General features: G+C 57.4%; 1 protein-coding gene across 1 annotated transcript in view; it reads left to right on the top strand.

The window, feature by feature from the left end:
- The window catches only part of NCS1 (neuronal calcium sensor 1), a 58,380-nt gene that overhangs the window by 1,297 nt on the left and 38,129 nt on the right, over positions 1–18,954 (top strand). The window lies entirely within an intron of this gene.

Here is an 18,954-nt window from a genome sequence, read left to right as displayed (position 1 = left end):
ATTGACCGCCACCTCCACGCGTTGATGGAGGCTTGGGAGGCAGCTTGTGATGGTGCATTGCACAACCTCTGCTCGCCCCTCCCCCCACTCCATTGGTCTTCTGGGCACGTTTGCAGGTCTGTCCAAGCCCACACTTCAGCTCCATGCCCCTCGCCCCCATGTGCTGGGATTGAAGGGGTCTTTCCTGAGTGGGTGCTAGCCCACTGGGAGGTACTGGCCCCTCTCCAGTGGAAGTCTGCAGCAAGGCGCTCACATCCCAGTAGCTGCTCCTTGAAGGGCTGAGGCCCTGAGGACCAGGGACTCCGTCCTTGCTGCTCTTACCTTCTTTCCAAGGTGGGTAGGTGGCCCTTCCCAGTTTGGCTGCTGTTTTGTGAGATTTGCTGGGCCTTCCTTCAGGCTCTGTCCAGCTGTGGCCCGTAGCTGTCAGCAGGCAGGCTGCACACGGGGCTTCCTGGGCCCCTGGGCTTGGGGAGGCAGAGGGTCCAGTGGGTTTCAAAGGAGGGGTGAGCTTGGGCAGCACCGGGGTATCTCCATCACCTGCGAGCTGAGTGAAGCCAGGTTTCCTGCTTCTGGAGCACATCACGCACCAAGCTCCTTGCCTCCCTAACGCGTTCAATCCTCACAGTAATTCCGGGACCCAAGATCCCAGGGCCCGTCAGCAGGCGGTGCCAGGACTCGAACTCAGGCCTGTCTGGCCCCCAAGTTAAGCCCCTTGAGAGCCCTCAGAGCTCACGCTGAGAAATCCGGAGGGGCTTTTCTTCTGTGTGTCCCTTTCCGATTTCTAAGCCCATGATGGTGGCCTCTGGGTTGGGAAGGCACCTGGGGCGGTCATTTTGTCCATCGCCCTCTCTCTGGGCAGATCTGTCAACTTTGGGAGAAGATGAGTCAACAAGGCCTTGTTAGGAATCAGGCCCATGGTGCTGGGCTGGGCCGGGCTATTTTAAAAGGCCTTTGGAGACCTGGAACAGTTTCGATGAGGGAGAGGGTGAGCCGGGTACTTTTCCTCTAGGGCTCTTATTGGGTTTGGGCTGATGGAGGTCGTGGTGGGCTCATGGGACTCCTGTCTATCTCCCTTGCTGATGTCGGCTCCCTCAGGGCAGGCCGTTCCCTGTCGGGTTGCGTTGGCACTTAGTAGGGCCACAGGTATCTGTTGAATGAAAAGTCTCCCGGCAGGAACAGCAGGAAAAGCCTCGAGCCTGTTCTAAGGCCCCAGATGGGCCTCCTTTGGCCGGGGCGTGAAGCCGTCAGCTCTTTGTTCAAGGGGTTCTGTGTGTTGTACGGGGTCAAGAGAGGAGCGCTTAGGAAGGACTCTCAAATGTCAGAATCTCCTGGAGGGTCCGTTAAACACCAAGGTGCCTGGGTCTGGTCACCCTCCCAGATTTCCGATTCTTAGAGTCTGGGCCGGGCCCAAGAATCTGTATCCTTAACGAGTGTTTGTCATGCAGACCTTGGTTCTGAGGAGTCCCAGTTGAAGACCCACAACTGGTTCTGGGAGTCCTGGCATGTGTAATCATCCCCCGGTGGCCTAGGCCACCTCGGCATCCCACAGCCAGCCACAACGCCGAGGGGGGCCCAGAGGGGAGCCCCAGATGTTCACGCCCAAGTCAGTGCTGGCCGCCATCCTTGGTGGTGAGTCTCGTGCTCTCTGGAGAAGACTGTCTTGGTGATCTGTGTGTGTGAGGAAGCAGGAGGAGTTCTCAGAGCTCCAACCGTGTGGCCCTCCCTAGGCATATCTGGATTCAGCCTAGCTAAACCTCTCTGTCATTCAGCCTTAACACTGCAGAGCAGATTTTTTTCCCTCCCCTGCAGAAAAGATTTTGTAAGTCATCAGCGCCCCGTAACCCAATCCTCACCCTCCCCGGCACAGTTCACATCCAGGGTCAGCAGGAGGTTTGCGAGAGGTGGAGGCCCCGCCCAGCCGGGACTCATCAAGCAGTGCTCGGTGTGGCCAGCAGCCCGGTTTCTGTGAGGTCTGGCCCACTTTTGTGCAGTTTGTTGGTGAGGATATTGTCATCCCTGTGTGCCCAGGCTGTGGGACAGGCCAGCCCTTCACCTAACTGAGCCTCAGTTTCCTCATCTGCAAAATGGGTGTGCTCATGGTCCCTGACTCCAAAGGCATGTAAGGAGGCAACAAGATGATTCACATACAGCAGACTATAAGGCGTATGGTAAGAGGTCCCTGATGTGTGACACACACTTGTCAAGGATGCAAGGATGTGTGTTAGCGATCGTTATTAACACGTTGTTTTGACTACAGAATTCGGCTTCATCCCGAACTGGTCGTAAATATATCTTGTGAGCAAAGTTCATCTCCCCATGAAGGAACCTTCCTACGGCCCTGGTCTTTGTGCCTGGCACTCAGGAGGCATGGAAGGATGGGACTTTTGGTTTGCCCGAATCTTAGCAGGTTCTTGTTTTACCTGCTGCAGTCTCTCCCCCACCCCCATCCCACTTGTTAATTTTGAGGCTGCCCTGACTTGCCCTTCACTGTGCTCACTCTGTCCTGGGCACAGAGATGGAGATGTGAACGAGAGAGATGTAATTCCTGCCCTCAGGTGGAAACTAGCCAGGTCGTCCGGAAAACCGAGCTTGTGGGGCTCAAGACATTTGTCGTGGTCTGAGCTGCATCCGTTTAAAGACTTCTGGGCCAAGCCAGCCAGCCCCAAGAGGCAGAAACCTCCACCCTCTCTCCCCCTTATTCTCTCCCCGTGGTGCTCACGGCTCTCCCCACGGAGCCTCCTTCCAAAACTCAGAGGAGGTCACCTCCTCCCTGCTGCTCTTGGTCAGTGCAGGCTCTGCCTTGACCTTGCTTGCCAACCTTGGGTCTCTTCGGCCCTTCCCCTGATGCCAGAATGGTGGAGGGAGGAGCATCTGGTTGGGGGGTGGTCAGGGTAGCCAGCAGCTAAAGCGTCTGCGGCCCAGAGCAGAGAAGGGGACCCCCAGGAGTCTGGTTGGGAGATGCTGGATGTCACCAGTCTCTCTGGCTTTGGGAAGGGGCCCATGAGGGTCCCTTCCTATAGGATAAGGAATACTCCCTGATTGGTGCTTCCCCCACCCAACTCTGCTCGACCAGGGAGGGCAAGACATTGCCTTGGGGGGAGGCAGTATCTGGCACCCATCTTAAGATAAATGAGTGAGTTGGGGTGTGGAGGGCCCCACAGCGGGACAAGGGATAAGCCACCCAGGAGAGGGAAGGCCCTGAGGGAGGCAGGCGGCTTCTGCGATCCCTCTGCATCCTGTGTGCATGCGGGTGAGACCAAGGAGGCCGCTCCCCGACTCCACTGAAGGCTAAACAGAGCAGCAGCAGGAGGAACCGAGGTTAGACTGTTAGAGCTGGGTTGGGCAAGAAATATCAAGCCTGTTGTAAACTCAGTATCCTGGAGAATGGGCTGGGTCCTCACTCGGGCTCTGTGACCTTGGGCAAGTTGCTTACCCTCTCTGAGCACCAGTTTGCTCATCTGCAGTACCTGCCCACGTGACTCTGTGGAGATCTAAAGGGGAGAGGGCTTGGAGGTCCGAGCGTGAGCCAGAAGGGGAGGGGGCGCTGTTTAGCCACAGAGTCTCAGGGAGGGAAGTAGACCCCGGGGACCAGATGCGCTGGGGTTCTGGCCCTTTCCGTGGGCAAGCCCCGTCTCATGGAGCTTCACTTTCCTCCTCTGGAAAACAGGCATCACGGGGGCCCCAGAGGTGGGAGGAATCAGCGCACTTGAAGGGTTTAGCATGGTGCCTGGTTCTGGGGGGACCCTTTAAACCTCTCCCGGTGGCAGCTGATCCTCAGAGGCAAGTCCTCTGTCCTCCAGAGCAGGACGGGCCCACTGGTTTACAGCCCCCCTTGTTGAGAGAAGCAGAGGTCAGAGAGGGGCAGGGACTCCCCCGGGGCCCAGAGCCCAGGCCTCCTCCAAACACCTCTTCCGGCTCTTTCTGCACCCTTCAGCTCCATCCACCCCCATCCCCACCCTAGAGAGTTCTGGCATGTCACATCTCACAGTGTCAGGTGAGAGCCCTTCCTCCTGGCTGCGGCCTTGGGATTGGGCCCAGACTCCTCTGCTCCCAAGGCCAGGCCTGAGCCCCTCTGGGGCAGATGCAGCCGGCCAGCGCACTGGGCTCACGCCATCCCTCACCAAGGGCCCCAGAGGCCGCAGGAAGGGTTTTGGACATTTTCCGAGATGGGCGGGGCCGGGGGGGGCCGTCTGTGGATGGAGGTGGTGGAGACGTTAGATTTGGGTTTGGATATCCTTTTAGCACGTAGTCCCAAGTATGGAGGGGGTTGGAATCAAGGCCGGGTGATCATGGTGATAAATTGGGGGTATCACTGGGGGTGGCGTCAAGGACAGATCCTACATATATTTAGGAGGAAGACTCAATAGGACTTGGTACATAAGTTTCATTACCTTGTAAATTTGGGATTATATACTTTTTAACTTTTCAAAATCTGACAACTGTGAACGTTTGCCCATGATTTTTTTATGGTGCATCATATGAATGCAATGTATTTTATTTAATCCCTGGCCATTGGACATTTAGGTTGTTTTTTTTTCTCCCCAATATAAACAGTGCTTGAGAATCATCTTTGTACTAAATCTCGGCATGAACATCTTTGTAGTAAATCTTTGCACGTCTCTTTTTTTTTTTTTTTAATTTTTATTTATTTATTTATTTATTTATGGCTGTGTTGGGTCTTCGTTTCTGTGCGAGGGCTTTCTCTAGTTGCGGCAAGCGGGGGCCACTCTTCATCGCGGTGCGCGTGCCTCTCACCATTGCGGCCTCTCCCGTTGCGGAGCACAGGCTCCAGACGCGCAGGCTCAGCAACTGTGGCTCACGGGCCCAGTTGCTCCGCGGCACGTGGGATCCTCCCAGACCAGGGCTCGAACCCGTGTCCCCTGCATTGGCAGGCAGATTCTCAACCACTGCGCCACCAGGGAAGCCCCTGCACATGTCTCTTCTTGAAGATAAATTTCCCCAAATGAAGTTGTGGTATTAAAGGCTGGGAGCATCTTAAAAGGCTTTTGATTGAAAAATTGTTCAATTGCTCTCCACAAAGTATGTTCCCATTTATATTTTCAGCAAAAGTGGATGAGAGAGTGCCTATTTCCCTGCATCCTTGCCAGCACTGAGTGTTATTGTTTTTCTTAATAATTGCCAACTTGATGAGGACGAAAAGAGTAGCTCACTGTTTCAATATTCATTTCTTTGATTAGTATGAAATAAAATCCTGGAATCTTTGAGCTAGAGGAGACTTTGGGGTCATGTAGTCCAAAGTCCTCGTTTTACTAATGGACCAGTCGAGTACCAGAGAGGTGAAGTATCTCTCCCAGGGTCACATGGCAGATACACGGGGCAGGTTGACTCCTGTCGGGTGCCTCGCATGGTACCGTGATGGGTTGGCTGCTGGGGTGGAGATGAGGATGTCTGGCTTTCTTCATTGAAGCTGATAGGGTTCATCTTGTCCTAAATCTCTCTTGCTCTCAAGTAAGGAAAAATAAAAACAGTATAAATTGAAAAGAGGTTCCTTCTTACTGTCATCATGAGATGAAACACTTTGCACACGTGGTCTATCTACCACGGCAGAGATCGTCAGAAATTAACACGCCAAGTTTCCAGGTAACGTGAAATTGGGGTCAGGTTCCCGGCCGGGGGTGGGACAGCAGAGTGGTGAGGGCTCAAGGGCCAGCTTGCCGGCCATGTGACCCTGGGGAGCCCCTCACCCTGCTGAGCTCTGGGTGCCAGGTGTGTGCCGTTGGCAGGCACAGGGACCGACACCTAGTAAGCGCTCAGTAAATGTCCTCACAGGAGTGGGGCTGCTTGGCCGTCAGAGTCAGGGGACCGTTCACGGCCACCCCCCTGGGAGGTAACAGGGTGAGCTGTCACGGGCCCTCGGCTGAATTGGGAGTGAATGGTAAATGCAGACGGCTTCTGTGTTTGGCCTGGCTGCTAGCTGTGTTGTTCTGGGAGCTGGGGAGGGCGGGCCGGCTCCGGAGTGCTGGGTTTTAGGATCCTGCGTGGACGCGGGCCTGGAGGACTGGAGACACACCTGCTTGGGGTTCTGTCCCAGAAGCACTGCAGCCTGGACGGTGACCTTAGAATCACTAGTCCCCCCTGGGCCTCGCTTTCCCGCTCTGTACAATATTCAGATTGCCAGATGGTGAGGCTTCCGTGGGGCGGTTCCTCCTGGGCCCCAGGGACGGAACGTGCTCGGGCTCCGGTGTCTGATGACTTGGACTCTCTGGCTGGCTCAGCCACAGGCAAGTCTTTCGTCTCTTGATGCCTCAGTTTTCTCATCTGTGACTTGGAGATCATAATACCCTCATAACACGGGGCTGTCGCGTGCGAGGTTGGAAACAGCAGAGACACTGAATTTGGTGGCTTGGGTGTTCCCCGTAGCTCATCAGTGGTGATGGAGACCCCGTAACCAGCAACGAGTAAGGACCAGAGGCTGTCGCCTCGGCCGGAGTCTGGCATTAAGCACGCCAGCCCAGCTCCGCGTTGATGTGTTCGTCACCCACTCCTCCCAGGAGCCGTGCATGGTCCCCACTTTACAGGTGAGGAAACTGAGGCTCAGAGGGGACCGGCACCGGCTCAGGGCCACACATCTGGTGAGTGGTGCGGGGGAAGTTGACCCTGGGCTGTGATGAGGGGCCCCGTGCAGGTGGGGGGGGCGCCGAGAAGCTTTGGTGCAGGTGTGCGGGTGAGCGTGAGTGAGTGTGGGTGTGCAGCCCTGGCTCACGTGGGCACGCTCCGAGTGTGAGAGACGGGGTCGTGGCATGCGTCAGGAATGAGCGGCACGTTGGTGAGTGTGAGGGCAGCTCTGAGCAGGTTGTAATGTAGGTGTGCAAGGGGCACTCAGGTGGGAGGTACAGACAGGCCGGGCCCTGGATCAGAAGCTCGTTGCTCAGCTGCCTGCCCTGGGGCCAGGTGACGTGGCTGCCACATCTCGCCCCTTCTGCCCTGGCCTCGATGGTCTCTGGGAGCCCCTCTGCCCTCGAGCAGTGGGGAAATGTCACTGGGAGGAGTGACAGTGATGATGGCTCTTGTTTACCAAGTGGGCACTTGGTGCCAGGAGTGTGGAGTACAGATTTTCCCTCCTGTGTTCTCACCACAGCCCTGGGAGGAGGAACTATTATGCCCATTTTACAGATGAAGAAAAGGAGGCCCGGGCAGGTTCAGGGACATGCCCAAGGCCTCCCACCCAGTCAGTGGCCAAGCTGGGGCTCAGGCTTAGACCTTTGTCTTGCCAAAGCCATGCCCTTCCCACCCCGTGCCCACCTCCCATGGCCTCTGTGAACCTTGTAACCTTAGAGCTGCTGCCAAGAGTAGTGAGTGTCCCATCACTGGAGGCATTCAAGCAACTGCTGGAGTGTCAGACACTGCCAGGCGTCCTGGATTCCTGGGCCAGATGTGAGGTTGGATGGTGGGGTGGTAGGATCCTTCCAGCTGGGAACACACAGCCCTACTGGTCTTTTTTTTTTTTTTTTTTTTTCTTTTTTTGGCCACGCCATTGCAGCTCGCAGGATCTTAGTTCCCCAACCAGGGATTGAACCCGAGTCCTCGGCAGTGAAAGTGCGGAGTCCTAGCCACTGGACCGCCAGGGAATCCCCAGCTCTACTGGTCTTGCTGTTCTGATTCCTGCAGGGGACTGGGGGCAGCCTCACTTGGCTTCCTCTGGGATGGAGGCAGAGTCGAGGCCTTCAGCAAGGTGACAGGAGAAGGGTCGTGACAAGTCCCGGTAGCATCACTAGGAGTGTACAGCGGGCTGGGCCGCACCCAGGCCTCTGAGGCTTTCTCAGCCTTTGCCCCATCCAGTGGGGGGGGCCTTGGGTGCTAAGGCGCAGCCCGAGGATGAGGCCGTGGAGGCCCAGAGCGCCCTGGCCATCCTGCCCTGCCCGTGCCTGGCGTGGCCTGGGCGCCTCAGGAAGTGTCTGTTGGACAAGGGAGAGACCGAGTCCTCACGGGTGCCATGCGGGGCTCAGAGGCACAGTGACAGAGAGGACCTGGGGGGCTGGAGGTCTGGTAGCAGTGTCCTGGGGGACTGCAGGCACCCTCAGGGTAGGGACACATCTGGTGGATTTGGGCGTTTGTTCAGTGCCCAGCCGGGAGCTGCGCACGGTGCAGACCTGGGAATGCCTCTGGGTAAGGCTTGGGCTTTCCAAAGTGCTTGTCCATGTGTTGCTTTGTTTTGCTTCTCTGCTGACCGGGGCGGGGCCCACCTGTGTCCCTGACCTGCAATCCGATGGGGGTGGGGAATTGCCAGGGAGCTAAGAGTCTGGGGTCCTGGTTCCAGCCCAATTTGCTGTGGCTGCGCCTCTCAGGGTCTCAGTATCCCCGTCTGTCCCACTCTCAGTGATATGGATGTCACCTTTTCTCAGCCCCAGGGAACCCTGACGGTGCCCTCTAGGAGGCCGTGCTCCCCACCAAGGGAGCCTGGGTTGGGGGTGCCCAGGATGGGTTCAGGGCAGCTGCTGGCCCTGGCACTCCTGGTCTCATGAGGGGCCCCAGGAAGCCGGCAGGGCATCCAGACCACCGTGCTCCGGATTCCCTGGCAGGGGAGAAGGAGGGGAGCAGGGGAGAAGGAGGAGAGCGGAGGAATGTGGCTTTGAGGAATGTTTAACCCAAGGCAGAAATAGCACTCTGCATTTTTTTATTTCAGGCTTGGGTTTTCAGCTAGGAAGTGGGCTCAGAGCGCCTTTCTCTCTTTCTCCAGGCTCCACCAGCTCCCCCATTGCTCTGGCCTTTTGGGGACAGGAAGTGGCCTCTTTTTTTTTTTTTTTTTTGAAGTAAGAAACTGCTGTGGGAACCAGAAAGGACCCTGGATTTGGAGGCAGACAGAGCTATGTTCAAATCCCCTGTTCTCCACTTCCCAGCCCTGTGATCACTTCCTACCCTGAACCCCTGCTTTCTCTTCTAGGGAACTGGGGGGAGGGGGACGGCGGCTGAGATGGCTTGCTGGTAGTGTCAGGAATTCCTCCTCAGGGACCAGCTGGGCCTGGGTACAGAGCCCAGCTCCTCTCATCAGCTCTGGGATTTTGGCCAAGCCCTTTCCTATTGAGCTTCCTCACTTCATCTGTAAAATGGGCAGATGGTGCTAACCCCGCCTCCCAGGATGGTGGATGGAATGAGTGTGAAAATATTGGCAAAAGGGCCTGGCACATGCTAGGCTCTTGAAATCCCTCCTCTGAGTCCTGGTGGCCTCATACATAAAATGGGAAAACGCCTCCTGCGGGCCTGCTGCGGGAGAAATGAGGGCCCGAACCTGGGCGAGGGGCAGCTGAGACTGCCTTCCATCTGACCTTCTGTTTGCCTCGTTCCTCTGACCCTGAGCAGGACCCACCCCTGCCCACACTCAGCTTGCATCAGGGCCCAACGTCCCCTTCCATGGAGGTGCCCTGGGCCCAGCCAGTGCCCGCCCCAGACCTGGTGGTGAGGACCTGTTTAACCCCCGTTCTTGCCGTTCGGCTGTGAGCGCCGTGAGGTTGCGGCGCGTCTGGTTTTACGGTTCACTGCTGCATCCCTGCTCCTAGGACAGAGCCTGGAGCACATTTGTTGGAATGAAGGAAAAAACAAATCCATAAACAAACAAGCTAATGAATGAACGACATTTCTTTTCTTTCTTTCTTTTTTTTTTTTTGGCCACGTGGCAGGTGGGATCTTAGTTCCCCGACCAGGGATCGGACCTGCATCCCTGGCAGTGGAAGTGCGGAGTCTTAACGCCACCAAGGAAGTCCCTAAACGACGTTTCTTCTCATCCATCTCGGGTCCTTGCTTTCCATTTGTCTGGCCTCCTCCTACCTCCTGGCCTGGGTGATGAGGGGCTTAACACATCTGCAGGGGGTGGGGCGGTCCTCAGAAGTCAGGTTCTGGGAGGCTGGGCCTCAGCAGGTGAGGCTCAGCAAAGACCCCAGCCTCTCTCACCTTCTGGGGCCGGGGAGCCGAGGAGGGGTCCAGCCAGCCAGCTTGGCCCCTCCTCCCAGGCCCCTCCTGCTCCTTTCTCTTTGTAGGAACCAAAAGATTCCTGCTCAAAGGCAGGAGATGGGGCTATTTTTGGCACTGTGGGGGAAAAAGCAAACGCTTCCCTTCTGTTCAAAAATATATGGTGTATGTGCTGGGCAGGCAAGGAGCTAGACGAGCTCAAAGCCTGTGCTGGCAGGGCTCCTGCCCCCCGGCACCTGTCGCCCTGCCACCCTCCGTGGCTCCGTAGCCTACACGGCCACGTTGGGTGATTATTGTTTCCAGACCGCCTATGATGAGGCCCTTGCTGGGCCTGAGCAGGACGGGATCTTAATTAAAACCAACAGTGGCCGTCAAAATACAGGAGAGAGCCTGCTAGCTGCTCTCACCTTGATTCGTGTTTCCTCCTCTCTGGCTCCGTGGAGGGGGGTGAGTGGTCATGAGAAGCATTCTGGGCGCATCTTGGGGAAGGAGACCCGTTCTCTCACAGCTGGAGGCCCTGTGTACCCGTGTGGGCGAGTCTGGCCGAGGGCATCCCCGGGCCGCTCTGCCACCCCTCACTGCCTGATGCAGAAACTGTTTGTGGAACAGCTGTCTCCTGCCAGGTCCCGTGGGTGCCAGGACACGAGGCACATTGGATGGACGGATTTCTGGCCCTCGTGGCATTCACAGCTTGGTGAGGAAATGACAGAGCGTTGCACAACGCTACGGGAGCGCACCGGTTCTGTGGTGCGCCTGGGAGGGCTTCTTGGAAGAGGCTGTGTTTCAGCGGAGACCCAAGGGTAGGGCTGCCAGACATATTAAACAGTTATTCATTGTTTATGTGAAATTCGAATTTCACTGGACATTCTGTATTTTTATTTGCTAAATTTGGCAGCCCTACCTGAGGGAGAAGTAGGAGTTGAGAAGGCACAGAGGTTTTGGGGGCGGGGGAGGGTTTATGCGAGATGTTGAGAGTGTTTTAGACAGAAGGAACAGTGTGTTCCGGGTCTGGAGGCCTCAACGTTGCAACTCTGAGGCCCTGGAAACCCGGAGCCGGGGCGGGAGTGTAGAGGGGATGTACGGTGAGCCAGAGGCCTAGTGGGGTAGCTCCTCGGAGGGGCCGGCTGACCAGCAGGGAGGGCCCCACCCGGAGGGCACACTGATGGGGCTAGTCTTGGGAAACAGGCAAGGTCACAGGGCACACTAGGGGAGACAGGGCCCTCCTTGGGCGAAGGAGGCACCAGTGGGCGTTCTGGGTCAGGGTCAGGGTGCAGCCTCTGGTGGGCTCTGGCCAGGCTGATGGGTGTGCGGCTGTGCCTCTCTTGGAGTCCCAGTGCCGGGGGGCTCCTCCTGCTGCCCAGGACCAGGACAGGGACCGCGAAGAGTCACTTCTGTGCCTGCCCACAGAGGGTGGGTCCGGGCTGGCCTCTGCCCTGGGCTCTTAAATGGCCAGAGCTGGAGCCGGCCCCCCGCAGTGCTGCCGCCCTGGGGCACCTGGAGCTCCACCCTCCCGGGCCAAGGTGCCCTGGGATTTGTGCCCCGGAACCCCCTGGGCCCCCCGCTGGAGTCATTCCGCCCCATCTCGGCTCAGGTGCAGGCCCTGGCTGGCTGGTTACTCTCAGGAGGGGATCTGCCGCATCCTGGGCGGGAAGGGGAAGGGAGGGATGCCGGCGGTGGGGTGGGACTGGGTCCTGATGACCCCTCACTGCCTGGTTCCCATTCCAGGTACAGCCCCTGCTTATTCGTCTGTGTCCTTGTCAGGGTTCCCTGGGTCTCTCCCCCTGTGGGGGACTGTGTGCCCTTTCCCCGGCTCTGAGTGCCCCTCCGCCACCCCCATTCTGAGGTTTCCTTGCTCTAGTGGTTGTGACCTTAAGGACAGTGGCTGATCGGCTCGTGCCTGAGCTGTGATGAAGGCCAGCCCAGCGTGTCCCACCCCCTCCCAGGGCTGGGGATGAAGCAAGGAAGTGGGGGCTATGGGTGGGGGGAGGCAAATGCCACATGCCCCAGGACGGGGTGGGTAGGAGGAGTGGCAACTGTCCACGGCTTCCTGTAGCCCCCTCCCCTCCCAGGTGCTCACGTTATTGGCCCTGGTCATCCTGCGTCGTCTTTGGGTGCTGTGACACCTTTGCTAATAATAGTAGCAATTGTTAATATCTTGGAGCCCTTTGCTGTGCTCTGTCCCCCCAGCCAGCGGAAGCTCCACACGGTGCTTCCTCTGGCTAGTGATTTGTTCCAGAGAGATGTGGCTTCTGGTGGTCCCCTGGCCTCACCATTCTCTGTACCGTCTCTGGGTTTTGGACATCGTGCCCCACCCCCCTTGCTGGAAAGCCCTTTCTCTTTGCCTGCTGAAGTCTGATCGTCCTTTACGTGTCAGCCTAAGCGCCCTGTCCCCAGGGAGCACGCCCTGACCCCCTGCTTGGGTCGGGTTCCAGCTTTACACTTTCCCTTCTTATCACGGCAAATAATTAGACAGCTGTGTGGTCGTGTGCTGTAGGTCCGCATCTACTGTTACATCAGGGCCTCGGAGGACAGGGGTCGGGGTCTGGGTCACTGCTGTGTTCCCTGGCCCATTTGAGTGCTCAGAAATTAATTGTTGGATGAATGAAAGGGTGAAAAATCCCATTTGTTCCTTCTAACCACCCTGGAAGGAAGGTATTGTCACCACCACCATCCCCATTTTACAGGTGAGGAAACTGAGGCTCAAAGAGGTGAACTCAGTTTCTCCAGGTCACACGGGCTAAAGAATGACTCAATGCAGAAAAAGACCTTTCCTGTTGACCAGGTGCCTCAGGGCCTCCCACAGCCTCTGACCTTGGCAGGTGCTTGGAAAATGTTCATGAAATTGGGCTGAACCAAATCCCTGAGCACTCGTCTCGGCTCGGCTCGGCTCTGAAATGTTTGAGAGGTCCTCCACCAGGAGTCCTGAGAAAATCCCACATGCTGACCGTTTCCCAAGGTCTCAAAGGAAGCAGAAGGTGTGGTTCACTTCCTTCAAGACTCACTACTCTTCTGGAAGATTCAGAGTCTGGCAGTAGAGATGGCTTGAACCGGGGAGTAGTTGGAGTCTTACCTTGGGTGTGTGTGTGTGTGTGTGTGTGTGTGTGTGTATGTGTGTGTGTGTGAGAGAGAGAGAGAGAGCCCATGTGTAGCCACCAGGGCAAGTCCATTTATTAGCCAGGAATAACTGAGTTTTAGAAAACTAAAGTAGGCATGTCTACTTTCCAACTTACCCACCTAAATCAAGCATAACACGTGCATTCTACAAGAACGAGTACACACTGAGCGCCTACTGTGTACCAGACGCTGTTCTGTGGCTGTGATGTAGGCAGACCCAGATCCTGCCCATGGAGGCCCCAATGACTGGGGAAGGACAGAATTGGAAAATCCGGGCCGTCACAAAGATGAGAACAAAACCACTCCTTGTACTGTTTCTCTGACATCACTGTCGTTAACATTTTCACCTGTTCCTTCTAGTCTTTTCTCTATGTATACAGCTATGGTAGGTTTTATCATCCTCAGTTTCCTGACGAGGTTCAGAGAGGTTAACTGACTTGTCCAAGGTCACACAGCCAGGACATGGGAGAGCTGGAATTTGAACCCCCAGTTAGTCAAAGCAAGTTGTTAATAGATCAGCAAATATTGAGGACCTTTGCTTCGGAGCCCCGGTGGCCCTTTGTTGGGGATTCAGAGAAACCAAAGATTCAGTGGGACCAGACAACGAAGTTCAGGAAGCAGGCAGGACGTTAAAGAAGGTTATTCTCAGAATGCTTTTGTGTGACGTTTTAAACACTGCACTTCTGCACAAGCTCTGCAGTCACCCAGACCCTGGTTCTGGTCCCAGCTCCACTGCAGACTGACTTTGGTCCTTGGGCAAGTGGCTTCAGCTCTAAGGGCCTCAGTTTCCTGATCTGTATAATGGGATAATCAAAATCCTTGCCTCACAGCACGGTTCGGGCACTGAATGAGATTCAGGCGTGCGAAGTGCCTAGTCTAGGACGCAAACAGTCATGCCTAGTAAATGGCAGCTCTTTCGTCTTGCTATTCCTGGAAACCACAAGACGAATGACATCTTTCTGCGGTTTTACTTGAGAACATTTCGGCAAAAGTTATTTAACTTACATAGAAATTAAAATCAATGCATTTTGTAACTTTAAAGTAAAACAAACGTCTATAAATGATGGAATAGAATGCAAAATCTGCAGAAATCTTTGAGCTAAAACACAAGATTTGAACTACACCTTGTTTCGGTGGTTGCCTAGACTCTGCCTCTCACTCCCGGGGGCAGGGGCCCTGGCCTTCTCCCTTCAGGGGGTCTGGGGAGGGCACCTTTGGGGAGCCCTTGGACCCTTCTACCACAAGGCCCTGCTCCAGGGACCAAGCGATTTCACCTACCTGTGAGCTTGTCAGAGTGAACATTTTTTTTTTTTTTTTAATTTATTTTTGGCTGCGTTGGGTCTTCGTTGCTGCGTGCGGGCTTTCTCTAGTTGTGGCGAGCGGGGGCTGTTCTTCATTGCGGTGCATGGGCTTCTCATTGCAGTGGCTTCTCTTGTTGCGGAGCACGGGCTCTAGGCACATGGGCTTCGGTAGTTGCAGCACGCGGACTCAGTAGTTGCGGCTCGTGGGCTCTGGAGCCCAGGCTCAGTAGTTGTGACGCACGGGCTTAGTCGCTCTGTGGCATGTGGGATCTTCCCAGACCAGGGCTTGAACTTGTGTCCCCTGCATTGGCAGGTGGATTCTTAACCACTGTGCCACCAGGGAAGACCCAAAGTGAACATTCTTACCCCATTTGTCAGATGAGAAAACTGAGGCTTGGAGTGGGAAATGAATCACAAAGATTCAAGCTCTATTTGGTAAATCTGAAAGTGAGAAGGGTCACAGCATCCAGGAGAAAGATGGAGCCCAGGGGCCTGGCTCTCCAGTGGAGGTACTGCCAAGGGGCACTTTGATGGGCAGGAGCCAGCTGCTCCCCAAGTCTCACGCACCCCAGTGCCTGGCCCGCAGCAGGTGCTTGGCAAGGGCTTGCCATGGCTTAGGGGTGCTTGGTGTGCGGCCCCCTTCTTGGGGATAACCATCTCCAGGCTAAAGCCTTCTTGAGTTTGGGCTCCAGAGTCAGATGGACCTGAGCTCCCACCTCCACTCCTCTGCCACTGACCATGTGACCTGGGACGAGTGCCTTTGCCTCTCAGTGAAGCCTCAGTTTCTTCATCAGTGAAGTGGGCTGTTGGGGACCCCCCACCTCTCAGCAGAAGGGCTGATGCAGCCCAAAAGCTCAGCCAGTGGAGTAGTCTGGGCCTCAGGGAGGATCCTGAGGGGCCAAGTGGGATACAGGAGATTTGAACTGGGATTTGAGTGGCTCTGAGCAGCTTCTCACACCTGTGTTCCCTTGAGGGCTTGGCTCCTCTCCGTGTCCTGGAAAGTTTCCTAACTTAGCACGGGTCCCACAGCCTGGCGCCACCAGCCACTTGTCCCGTTGCTGCCCCAGTGGCGGTGAGACCCCTGCCATTTAATTCTAATGCCGTAACTGTCGTCATGATAGCCCATGTCTCCGTGTGGAGCACTTGTCACATGCTGGGCTCAACACTTTCAACTCAACCTCCTCTTGTTGGCTCTGACAGCAGCCCTGTGATGGAGGAGGAAACCATGGCTCAGAGACGGGAGTGCATTGACCGGGGACACACAGCGACCACACGGGGGGTGGACCCTTCTCTGCAAAGGCCAACAGTGGGAGAGAGCCCGGGTTCTTTGGGCCACGGTCAGGTCCACCAGGCCTGAGCTCAGGGTGGCGAAGAGCAGGTCCCAGGAGCCGGGGGCTCAGCTGGCCCAGTCCCAGCCCGAACCCACCCTCTGTGGTCAGGGACCCACCATCCACTCCAGGTTCCTGAAGTCAGGCCTTATGGGCCTGAAGCTTCCCCCAGACCCCCAGGGGGCTCTTCTGCAGATGAAATAGCCCCAGAACTGCTCAGCCGTCCTCCTGCCACCCCAGCGCCCTGGCCCCTCTTAGTGCAGGGGATGGGGGCACCGTGAGGGTGTAAGGAGCAGGGCCCGGGAGGCGGTCAGAGCCTGGTCAGCTGGGTGATCGTGGACGTGGTTCCCTCTGTACCCCGGGACCCTGGGCGCTTTGTGAGGGTCTCCGGAATCTCGTGTATGAAGGGCTGGGTGCAGGGCTGGCAGCTGTAGTGGTGGCTCACAGGTCCGGTCCTTATCTACCCGTGGATGGCAGTCTGGTGTCCTGGGTCCTGGCGGGCGAGCCTGCACAGAAGGGTGCAGGGTGAGCGAGGCAGGCGGGGCCCCCACCAGCCGGCGCTCAGCCAACGAGGGTGGAAATAGTGAGCCAGGGAGGCTGGGCCACTGCCACCCCAAGGGGAGGGCTGTAGGGTTTGGGGCTCTGGGCACCTCGCTTCTTCTGGGTCAGGGCGAGGGGCTCCCGCAGCGCCCAGCGCAGCCCAGACTGCCCGGGATTCTGGGCAGGAGGCCAGGCCTCCTTTCTGATGAAACTCAGGCCGGCCCTGGGGCCCAGCTCCCCTGCAGCTGGGCATTTATGGGAAACAGGCATGGGGCGGGGTGGAGGGCGCTGGGTCCGCTCTCTTCCCTCCACGGCAGAGGCGTGGGATGGTCATCACAGCGACGGTGACCGTGGCACTCGGGCTCCCGTGCGTGTTACCACGTTACATCTGATCTGCGGCGGCTCTGCCGGAGGACTGTTTTACACGTGAGCCTGCCAGCCCCGTCCAAGGTCACCCGCCGCGTTAGTGCATCTGGGACCCAGCCCAGGTTATCTGGCCCAGGGCGGGTGCCCACCCTCCAGTCTCCATACCGCCCCACATGGTGTCCATGGGCTGCTCCCTGGGCTCGGGGCCTGTGGGTCTCCATCGTCATTGACTTGCTGCCCGCAGGTCACTTCGTGGGAGCCTGGAAGTCTCAGGAGCCTCCAGAGAGGGGAAGCAGCGTGGCCACGGCAGGCAGCCCGAAGTCCCCTGCCCCTCCCAGGGGCACCAGTGCATTTCCACGGGCTGCTGGAAGCTGCTCCGACGGTGCTGGCTGACCTCAGGGGCTGTGGCCCATGGGTCTGTTACAGCTGGGGGTGGGGAGTGATTTGGGGCTGGGGAGCTTGTGGCTCCTGGGGGATTAGAGGGGGCAGCTCTCCTCTCACCCAGCCCTCGGTGTGGCAGGCCCCTGTGGGTGGGAAACCCCACGGGCGTTCAGTGCACTTTCCTGTCCTCCCCGGTGCAGCCCTTCGCGCTGGCACAACCGGGCGGGTAGCGTTGCTGCGAGCGGCGGGAGGAGTCCTCTCCCCCTTCAGGGACAGGGACACAGAGGCCCAGACCAGGGAAGTGACAGGTTGTGCAGGAGGTGGGCGGCAGACCCCTGGAATCCACGTGCCACAAGACCACCATGCTCTGCCATCTCTCCTACAGACAACTGCCCCTCCTTGGGGATGCTGGGGTCACGGCCCCTGGAGTGGGGGAGTCAGGCTGCTGTGGGGCAGGGGGGCACATCCTGGCCCACCAGCACGTTTTCTCCCTTCTCTGAAGAAGCTTTGCTAGGAGGGGAGGGACATGACCAAATTAGGGCTGCTGGCGGCTGCTGGATGGGGACCAGATGGGAGGGAGGAACGGAGGTGGGAGGCTGAGAAGAGGCTGGCACAGCCCTGGGCTGGGGTGGGGACTCCAGGCCGGCCCTGGACAGTGCCCTCGTGCTCTCCAGGGAGCCAGGATGGGTGGCACTGCCGGTAGGGCAGGAACAGGGTGCTCAAAGAATGGGGGTCCAGGAGGGGAGTTCCGGTCTGGGATGGGGATCCCTTTGGGCCACGTGGAGCATGAGGGGTCCCTGGGCTGTCCAGAGGAGCCAGAAGCCTGGAGGGAGGGGTGCAGGGTGCACATGCCGCCCCCCAGAGAGCACGTGAGGAGAACACTGAGGCAGGGACTTGGAGAACCCCACTATTTGGAGACTGAGCAAAGACGGAGAGGCCTAGGGCCTGGGGAGGAGCTGACCGAGGGGGGCTGCACTTCTGGAAGGTGTACAGTCAGTGATGTCAGGACTGATGGGAGGGTGGGATTCAGTGACAAGGGGATGCTGGCAGCCAGGTCCAAACAGCCCCCAGTTCTCTTTTTGTGTGAATCAAACCGGAGGCCCCTTTGCTAATGGTTTTCCTGCAGTGTGGGTGGCGGGGGCACAGCCGACACTCACGCAGCCTTTGTCCCTGGAGATGGAAAGGGCCCGCAGGACAGTGGCTGGGGAGGGGGAAAAGAGCTCGCACGCAGGGTGCCCTCCATCCCTCCTGCTGCTGCCAGCGCCTCTGTGGGCCGCAGCCCCTGCTTTCTGTGCCCACCATGTTTGAGCTGAGCTTCAATCAGGAGAGAGGTATTTTGCTTTAGGGAAATCAAAATCAGACTCAACATTTATCCTGGGCTCCAGGGACCGGCTCTCGTGTTCGTTCCTGGCAGACAAGAGCTGCGGGGAAAGGAGGAGTGGGGGCGGCCTGGGAACGTGGCTCTGTGGGTGGAGGGGAGCAGGGGGCCCTGGGGGCACCCCTGCCATAGCTGGGGGGTGAAGGCTGTGCAGGGGCTGGGCCCCTCCCTCCACGCTGAGCCCCCAGAAGGCTCCCTCCTGCTCTGCTGCCCCCAGCTCTCGGGGGAGGTCAGCAGGAGGGGAGTAGAGCTCAGCCCCATGCTAAGCTGGGAATTTTCTATCCACCTCTCAAGAAACCCTCCCGATGACTCTGCCAGGTAGGAGTTTGTACCCCATCCTTCAGATGAGGACTGAGGTTCAGAGAGGTTAAGTAACTTGTTTGGAGCAACCCAGCCTACAAGTGATCAAGACAGGTCTTAAATACTGGTTTCCTAATGAGCCTGGGCACGCCAGGCCTGGAGGCAGGGGTGAGCTGGAGAAAGGCAGCTTGTTTTTAAAATTGGCTGAAGCCAGTTGTAATTGTGAAGGTAAACATGTGAGAAACATGTTTTAGGATGTGTTCCCAATCCAGCCAAGTGGCTTGGTGTTGATGTGGGAATCAACAGGACACTGGGCTGGGCT

Source organism: Balaenoptera physalus (genome assembly GCF_965194825.1).
Source record: "Balaenoptera physalus genome assembly, chromosome: 7".
Taxonomy (NCBI): domain Eukaryota; kingdom Metazoa; phylum Chordata; class Mammalia; order Artiodactyla; family Balaenopteridae; genus Balaenoptera; species Balaenoptera physalus.
The sequence above is the reverse complement of the archived record's forward strand: the minus strand, read 5'-3'. Positions and strand labels throughout refer to the sequence as shown.